Raw genomic sequence first — 7,241 nt, 5'->3', positions numbered from 1 at the left:
CTACAACAAATCACCTCTGTGAGCATCTCCACAGAGTTGACTTCTTAAAGGAAACTGTGATATCACATCGCTTCAGTATGGCTTTACTGGTTATTCGGGTAGCTCCTCCTTTGGGAAGAATTCCAATAAATCATCTGCAGAATTCCACCTGCCACAGGGAAAAGGTAACTTCTCCTCCTTCCTGGCCCAGGCTGTTGGAAGCCACCGTCTGTTTGTTTCCGTGCACATGCGACAGGAATGCACTGGCATGGAGCTTGTGGCTGCTGGTCCAGGACCTCATTCATCAGCACACCCTTCTACACCTCCAGTACCAGTGCCCTTGGTGGGCTCTCTGACCCCACGCTGGGTCTTCCTCCTCTCTTTGATGATGCAGGTGCTTTCACTGGATCACAGTCGTGGTGATGCCTTTATCTTGGGTCACTCAGCCTCACATTGATCACTTAGAGCAGAGCATCTCAGGTACTGATTAGTGATCCTGGTTTTGCAGGCTGGCAGTAACATTGGCCATGACCTCACTGGCTCTTGTGAGCATTCTCTGTGGTCTAATCCTGTGTTCCTCAGTGTGTCTTCCTAGGGCTGATGTCTTCTGTGTCATTTGTAATTTCACTGTGACATTAACTGTAACAGGTTCTCAAGGTTTGAAAGTGCTTACTACTTTACAGTTCTCTCTGCTGCTTAAGATGTAGGTGCCACAAAGCCTTATAATATGTGCCAGAACTCTGGGAAGTCTTAGGACAACTGATGCACATTAACTTTTCACCCACTTTTCTTCAGACTTCCAAATGGTTAACTGAGGGACAGCCACAGCTCAGTAGCCTGTCACAAATGGATCTGGACTCCAATGTAAAGTCAGAGAAGCAAATTAAGACATTGGTATGGAAAGCCTGAGCATTTGAATTCTTGAAGGCAGATTAAAGTATCAAGAATAGAATTATGAATAAAAAGTTGTTCTTCCAGTCAGAAGCCAAGCTGAGACAGCATCAGAGTGCCATAGTGGGGACTAGCAAGGGAAATTAGCAGCACTTGAAGTCAACAATGCTGAGGTTCATCCCACAGAATTCTCCTTTCTTAATCATGAACTCTGTCTCTCTGAACAACTTACTCCATTTGCTACCCACTGCCAACAGGAAAAATATCAACACCACAGCTCGTTGCCTTCCTAAATGTTTGCCCTTGTCCTTACCCCCCCACTCCATTTCTCTCTCCTTCACTGCCTCTATCAATCCCTTGGTCTGACTGAGCTACTTGAAGTTATATAGCCACTAGTGGCTTTTTATTGTTTACCGACCCCACTGCACCCCCAGCATGGGTGCCACTTCTTCCTCTTGTCCATGTGTCAAATCTCTCTTTGAATCTTTCCTGATTCTCTCCATAGAATGAGTACTCTTTCCTGTGGTCTCATGATATTCTTCTTTAACCTCCAGTGGGTTTTGGTGATATGTTCCTTTTTTTCTTATTTTGTGTTTCATCTTTAAAAGTGTTTCTATTAATTTTTATGCACTTTATATACCAACCACATTTCCCTTCCCTCCTATTAGCTTCTTTCTATTGCTAACCATGGGGAGCAAGACAGTAAGCAGCTCTTCTCTATGGCCTCTGCATCAGCTCCTACCACCAGGTTTCTGCCTCCAGATTCTGACCCAACTTTCCTGGCTGATAGATTGTAGGATGCAAGTCAAAATAATCCCTTTCCCTCAAGATGGTTTTAGTCAATCATTTGTCATGGCAATAGAAACCAAACTAGAATGGTGTCTTACTGTTACTAAGAACTCAGTGCCAGCTGGGCAGTAGTAGTACTTAACTTTAATCCCAGCACTTGGGAGGCAGAGGCAGGTGGATCTCTGAGAGTTTGAGGTCAGTCTGGACTACAGATTGAGTTCCATGACCATCAGGACTACACCAAAACCGAAAACCAACCAACCAACAACAACAAAAAACCCCAGAAAACAAAATAAGCAAACAAAAAACTCAGTGTCAATTACTTGAAAAAAAAGTGTGATTGTCAGATTTTTGTCCCCAAACATCAATCCTCTAATTCCTAGGAAAAGGTCAGTTTTTTAGTTCTCCTTTTCTTTGTTTTTTATTCCTTTCTTTCTTTTCTTTTTACTTTTTTGTTTGTTTAAATGACTCAGGGTTTTTCTTTGTAGTCCTGGATGTCCTCGAACTCACTCTGTAGACCAAACTAGCCTCAAACTCAGATTCTCTTGCCTCTGCCTCTTGAGTGCTGGGATTAAAGGCATATGCCACCACCACCTGGCCTGTCCACCATTTCAAGGACATCTATGGTCTAATCCAATTTGTTTTCCAAGTTTATTTTCTTTTTACTTGAACTAGTGAGAATTTCTTGCAATCCTCTCAATACACTCTGCTGTTTATCCTGTGTACCTTCATTCAGATTTTGAAGCAATCATTTATTGAGCAGCTATTATGGTATATTATGGTTTGGGATTTTGCTTGTGCTTCTCTTTTTGTTTGCAATGAATTGCCTTGCCTCCATCTCCATGTTTCCAAGCCTCATATTTTCCAATACCCATGTTAAATGTACTTTTAAAAGACCTTTCCTGACTCACAGGTTTAAGTAATTTATCTCTCCTTGGAATGCTCATGGAACATAGTGTGCATGGCTGCTCTTGCACATAACTCTGTGCTTGGTACAAGGGCACACACCTCTTCCTGCTGTTGAGGTGAATCTAACAATACAGCCCTTATCTGGGTCTCTTCTGTAGACTCAGTTTTTCACCTGTTAGTCCACCCACAGATGCTTATATAATTGATAACCTAATAAATGAGGCTAGACCTTTTGTTTCCTGAGAGCTGAGGTGGCTAGTGGACAGATCCGAAGACAGTTACAGAAAATCCAATCAAAGCTGACACAAAGGTTCAACAACTGCCTTGCAACCATTGGGAACATGGACAAATAGGTCTAACAGCAGTCCTGTGTTCCTGCCCATTCAAAAATATCTATTTCCTAATGATGAATCTAAGTTGTTGCAGAAAGGTGGGACTTGGAATATTACTGTTTAAATAACAGACACATTTGTAAACCATACTGTAAGATTTTATAAAATGAATTAAAATGGTTTTTAAAGTGTTTTGGAGGCTGCAAAGGGCCTTATATGTTACATGCAAAGTTGACATCCAAGTAAGACTTCATTCTCATCATTGTGAGTAAATGAAGCATCCCTCGAGTACATTCAACTGTATATTTTGTTTATCAAATTTCCCTTTCCAGTATATTTTGAATTAGCAAAAGAAAAGGAGAAAGATGCTTTCTGTTCATCTAATTAAATGTCAAACCATTACCCAGGTAGCCATAAGACAGTGTCCTCAGCACATCTGTCATAGATACTGTCCATCAAGTTTTTCCTTCTCGGCAGAAATGTGATTACCCCTTGGAATGATGTTAGCAATCTCTAACTGCAGAGAGTTTATCTTGTTTGCTATTATACATGAAATGTTATATTATGGGAAACACGATGGATTGAAAAAAACATAATCTGGTTATATTTGGGCTGTAGGTGAGAAATCAGTATTGAAAATGTTGAGCTCTCTCCTCCTTTGCAGCCCACAGATTGTACTCATCATGTTAAACATAAGTCTCCATGACCATTTAGAATCTTTCTGTACTTTTTTCAATAGGATCATCATGTTGGCCCCCTGAAGTATACAAGGCAGAGGTGACTGTCATATTTATTACTTTTAAGTGTATAATAAACATCGATGACCCCCATCATCCAACTAAGAACTTTCCAGGACCTTCCTCTGGGTGCTGCTCCAACATCCACTACCTTCCTTCAGGCTCTCTTATAAGATTAAACCATCACCATAAGATTTTATTATACTTGATTTACATTTTAACGTGTTATTCTTGTATACATCTACTTCTTAACAATATGCACTTTGCCTTATTTCATTTCTTATAATAAGGATATAATTATCAAATAGTATCTTCAGATTTGCTCTTCATTATTCATCATGCTATGTTCATTCAAACTAATTCTTGTTGTTGATACTTGGCAGTTATTACTTTTCACTGTTACTAAATATCTCAATGTATAGCTAACCACTTACTTTTTATTCTGTTTCTGGGAATGTGGATTATTTCCAGACTTCTTAAGTTTGTCTTTTGCTATTACAAATAATATGGCTATGTGTATATTATATATGTCGTAATTTACTCATATATAAGAATCTGTCTTCTGAGTTTTGGCTATACAAATCTTTCACTTTATCAGTACACATCAAATTATTTTTCAAAGTGGTATGTGGTAGTAATTTGTAAGAAATTCTGATTTTAATGTTAGCATAGTCAAAAGTACCACCTTTCCTCTATGATTAGTATTTTAGCCATTTGACTAAGAATATTTTTCTTACCTTAAGGCCTAGTCTCCTCTACTTTATTAGCATATGGAAATTCCCATAGTAAGGGTTTCACTATGACATGTCAGTACTGGAACAAATGATCATATCCATCACTTGATTACTCTAGCTTGTTTGTCAAAATTGACTTATAAACTGAGAGGTTTCCTGATGACTTTTTCATACATATGAACTAATCCGTTTCTTCCATAATTCTATACTTAAATTATACAGATTTATATTTGTGTTATTTAGAAAGAAGCTTATAAAGTCTTGTATAATATTATACATTGTGATAAAATTGAATAGATACAATAAAACAGGTTGTTTAAATATAGATATTAAAAATGGGAGTGTGCTGGGTGGTGGTGATGCACACCTTTAATCCCTGCACTCAGGAGGCAGAGACAGAAGAATCTCTGTGAGTTCAAGGCCAACCTGGTCTACAGAGTGAGTTCCAGGACAGGCTTAAAAGCTACAGAGAAACTCTGTCTCAACACCCCCACCCCAAAAAAGATGTGAGTGTAAGAAAAAATATATAAAAGACCTTCTCTCAAAAAACTGAAACCAACCAACCAACCAAATAAGCAAACAAAAGAAAAACAAAAATGGCCAAACAATATGTACCTCATAATGCAACTAGAATATTAATTTTTATGAGAAAATTTTCTGTTTTAATGGTGGGATGCATAGGTTCTATTATTTTTCTACATCCATTGAAACAGCTTAAGATTTCCTTTCATTTACCTGAAACTTTTTTAGTTGCTTTCATAAATGTCTTATTGTTTTCAGTGTACATATCTTCTACTTTGCTGCTTCAACTTATTTTTAGATACTGATTTTGTTTTTATTATGAATGGGATTCTGTGTCCTGAAAAATTATTGAACTGGTTATTTTTTTAATAGATTGTGTGAAATGCTCAATCTTTCTGTAAATCGAATTGGGCCATCTGCGAACACAGGCTATTTAGCCTCTCTTCATCTAATATGGATTTGATTTGATTTGATTTGAGATGGGGTCTTGGTATGTAGCATATGCTGGCCTCAGCTCATCAAGTATTGGGGCTAGCAACATTTGTTGTCATGCTTGGATAAACTCCACTTTTGACCATAAAGTCTCGGTCATCAAAATAATTTGTATGGTATGAGGCAGGAACCATGTTTATTCCTTATATGACTCTTAATATTTTTCAGTTACCATCATGAAGTAGTCTTGAATGCTTCCATATGTATCTTTTTGAGTTTTTGACACATACCCTAAAATCTCCTTGTGAACGTTTTTCTCTAAGACTCTCTGCTATGTTTGCTCAGAAAACTAATACTTTCCATACTTTGGCAACATTGCGAAGAACAGGCAGAAGTGATGGTCAGCTATGTCTGCCTCCCTGCAAAAGATCATACTAGCTAGGCTTGTTGGAAGTTTATATTTCTCATGAGGGAGTTCAGTAGGATATTGGATATTCACGTGAGTATCTAGCTGATACCTACTACCAGGTACTGCTGCATATGGCCTGAGAGAGGGGAGAGAGTCTATAGAGGCTGGGGGAGTCTTGGCTGAGTGCAGCCATAGCTGGGAGAGTAGTATCCACACCCCTTTAAGTAACCCATCACCAAGGCTCTGTAAGAAAAGTCAATAGACGTAGTGATTCTTCAGAGTGAAGTGTGTCAGAGTCAGGCCTCAGTTTCTCATTGGGACCTTAGGAGAAGGGACAGATGTTCCTTAGTCTTCCCACTAAAAAGGAATTTTAGCAACAGTCACAAAGCCCAGGTTCAACCCTTAGCTCCTCTCTTCATCAGCTGTGGGTCTGTGAACAATTTATTAAACAATCGCAGCTTTGGTTTCCTTGTGTGAGAATAAAAGTAGGAATATCTTCACTTAAGACCACTATGACAATGAAAGGAAAGGACAGACGCAAAGGAACTGCTATGAGTTACTTCATGTCCATCATTTATCTTTTGGATGTCTATTAAGGCTTCCTAACTACACATGCTTCTAAAATGAGGATGCTCTCATTTCCTCTGCACCCTCAGACCACTTCTCACTTTCTCCACAGTACTTTGTCAGTTCTCCTGCTTCCCTCCCCTTTTTCTTTCTAGTTCTAAGGTACCTAGGTACTCTATTTTCTCATTTTCTTGTATGTGTTTTTGAAGTTTTGCATCTTGTAAAATATAAATTCTACTTTATCACTTTGTTTTATGTCATGATTTTAAGAGCTGAATTGTAAAACTCATTTCTCTAAATTCCCAATTCCATTTCAATTTTTTTTTTGGTTTTTCGAGACAGGGTTTCTCTGTGGTTTTGGAGCCTGTCCTGGAACTAGCTCTGTAGACCAGGCTGGTCTCGAACTCACAGAGATCCGCCTGCCTCTGCCTCCATTTCAATTTTACAGGGATTCTTTATAGTCTATATAAATATTTGTCTATTACCTGACTGCCATCTATCTGTCTATCATCTGTCTGTCATCTATCATCTATCCATCATCTATCTTCATATACTTAAACTAACTTAAGCACATTCTCATGGTCATTAAAAATATACTTTATTAAGCCATAAAAATGTCTCTTTCCCCTTTCTTCCAATGTACCACAGCAAAACGTTTAAGATTTAAGTATTATTTGCTTTGATTATATCTCTCTCAAATCGCCTTAAAATCATTTATTCAGAAATCAGTGTACAAAATAGGGTCTCAGGACTCTGTGGCCTTCATAGTGACAGGCCAAATGTTTTCCCCTAACAATTCTATACCTGTTTTAACAGGTCACCCAGTTGAGAAATGAAGTTCTTTTTCACCCACTTACTTTCTCCAATTTATTGCTGGCAGCTTTTCTTATTGCTGCAAAGAATATAAGTGTGTAATTATACCGTTAAAAAACTTAATTAG

This window comes from Microtus ochrogaster, unplaced genomic scaffold (genome assembly GCF_000317375.1).
Source record: "Microtus ochrogaster isolate Prairie Vole_2 unplaced genomic scaffold, MicOch1.0 UNK45, whole genome shotgun sequence".
NCBI classification, from domain to species: Eukaryota; Metazoa; Chordata; class Mammalia; order Rodentia; family Cricetidae; genus Microtus; species Microtus ochrogaster.
Note: the sequence above shows the minus strand (reverse complement) of the source record.